Genomic DNA, 2,866 nt, shown 5'->3' on the forward strand with positions numbered 1-2,866 from the left:
ACACTCAAAGTAAATCCCTCTGCGTCGTTCTCTCATTTGTGGTCTTTTATTGCCACCTGGTGGTTGTAAATAAGCTTTCTTTCCAAACATTTTACTACTTTTTATTTTAATCATTACTGAGTGATGATTATTGATATTTCCAGTCTTTTAAGTTTTAATATCCATTTTCTAGATTGCAATGTTTGTGTATATATATTTCTGAACTCAAAAGTTTGTTTTTATTTGGTTTGTTTTGGTTCTGTGTTGCAATACGTCTGTTTTAGTTGCTTAAAGTTGTGCTCTATTTTATGATTTTTGAATTTAAAAGTAATCTTTGAACATAATGACTAGTTTGGAGTCTGGTTCCTGTTTGCAGCTCACCCTATAGTGATGAGAAAATCTGCACGTGTGCTGAGAAAAAATTTTAAGAAAAGAAAGAGACCTTTCTTCTGTTTTTCAAGCGGTAAAATGAACGAGGATCATGAGGTTTTTGCATTTGTTTTAAAATCTGTCCTGTAAAGTCCCATTTCAGCTGCCAAAATGATTGGAAACAGTGGCATATGACCTAAAAAGATTAGTATTTGAACTTCCTTCTGCCTTAATAATCATCTCACCACTTGCTTCAGTCAACAGAAATACAAGAGAACGTCAAAACAGATTAAATTAAATGCACATTTTAAAGCTGTTTTAAAAACAACAACAGATAAAAGATGAATCATTTTGGCAGATCTTATCTGGAACCTGACAGATGCTATTTGAACTCCACGGAAATGAACAAATGGTGAATGGACTGTACTTATGTAGCGCCTTTCTAACCAAGCAGGCCACTCAATGCGCTTTACAACATAATCTGTGCCCTCATTTACCCATCCACATGCACATTCATACAACACTCTACTGAATCTCTACCAAGCTAATCTGACTAAATCATTCTATAGAGCAGGGGTGTCAAACTCCAGGCCTCAAGGCTCCACTGTCCTGGAAGTTTTAGTTTTTTTCTGCTCCAATGCACCTAATTCAAATGGTTTAATTACCTCCTCACCAAATCATCAGGTTCTCCAGAACCATGTCCACAGGTTATTAATTTAAAGCAAGTGTTTTAAAGCAAGAATACATCTAAAACATGCAGGAGAGTGGCCCCCGAGGAACTGAGTTTGACACGTGGTGTAATCAGTGCTTCAGATCATATTTGTACAGCGATGGGGCACACATCGAGACACACAACGAGAGTATGAATCGGTATTAAAGAGATGAGACTTTCAAGGCGCATCACAATTCTGTTGTGGATACAAATGCATAAAGTTTTGAAGATGGGGTACATCCCTGGACAGGTCCATCACACGGTCTGAGCCAAAATGTAAAAATCAAGGTGAATAAACCTGTCAACAACAGGTCAAAGGTCAGTACGAGTTATTTGTGACCATCAAACAAAACTGCCAGTCTGCTTCAAATTTTTTCAGAATGACTGAATTCGACTTTTATTTGTATTTTTCACAACAAACCATTTTTGTACATTTGCAGAAAATATGAGTCTAAAAAATATAAAACAACAAAAATCTTCAGCAAAAGAATGATCTCTTCTTTGTTTGTTCTGAACATCGACACCTTAAAGTAGATTACAGAACTTGAAATGTAGCTAAATATTTACATGATATCAACTAAAGCACAAAACAACAGAAGATAAGACTTTAAAATAAACAGCAGCAACAACAGATAAGAGACATAGTTTGAATTCAGACAGGAAACTCCTACAAAAACAAGTAAACACAGATGTTCAAGGCATTTGATTGTTCAGGAAGCCATCATGCAGCATGCAGGATCACATTAAAACTCTCAGAACATGTCTGGTTTCATCCTGAGATTCTGGAGTCAGGTTTAGATTTGGACCATTAAAGCAATCCTGCTCAGTACAACAAGTTTTATTAAGCCACATTGTGATTTTAGCAAGAATACAAGCATTTGAATAGTTAAAATTACAGGAAAAATCTGTCAAGGACTATAAAGAAAGCTGACATATGTTGGCTGCAAAATGTGTTTCCCATTCCTTGCAAAAATAATACAATTATTAAATAAATCCCAGGATAAAGAGATGCTAATTAACACTTCTTGATGATCATTTACTGTACATGGTGTACTGTACAACACAAGAAATTCACTGATATGATGTTAAAACAAGAGAAGCTCTGAACTGTACAGAAGCAGATCAATAAATAAATTGCATATTTAAAAATGATTATCTTTATCTCTACAGCAAAACCTTGAAACAAGCTTCATAGTGTGAACTTGCAACTATTTCACATAAAAAATGCTAAATGCTGCATGCATCCCAAGGAGAAGACAAAAAGTCCTCCTTTTTGAGTTATAATCTTAGCAGAATACAGAAACACTAATAATCTGAGACTTAAAGTATGCAGTATATTGGTAGAAGTTAAGAAGGAAAGTCGTTGACCTCGAGTCATCGATCTAAAGTGTTTGCATTGAATAATCTGTTCAGATCTGGTGATATTTTCCACATGTATTCTTCTGTTTTTATATCTCATAAATTGGTCCAGCATCAAGACGCGAACACGTGTGGAAAACGAGGCAAAAATCTGCGGCTGCTGATCACAAAAAAAGAAATAAAACCAGATTTCTGACTGTTACAGAATCACTGCAGTGTGAAGGAGGTATTTTGTTTTAAATGCACATTTTTTACACCTGGCAGTTGTGTAGCCTTGCTCTAAATTAGTGCAACCAAACAATATGTAGCTACCTATTTAAAGACAGTTCAGATCTCTTGAAGCAGCGCTCTGTGGAAAGGTTAGGAACAATATATATCTTACCTGTTATATTTAGTTCTTTAAGTTTATTTCTGACTGGACCGATGAGTTAACGGCCAGCCTTCAGC

Source organism: Kryptolebias marmoratus, linkage group LG15 (genome assembly GCF_001649575.2).
Source record: "Kryptolebias marmoratus isolate JLee-2015 linkage group LG15, ASM164957v2, whole genome shotgun sequence".
In the NCBI taxonomy this organism is placed as follows: domain Eukaryota; kingdom Metazoa; phylum Chordata; class Actinopteri; order Cyprinodontiformes; family Rivulidae; genus Kryptolebias; species Kryptolebias marmoratus.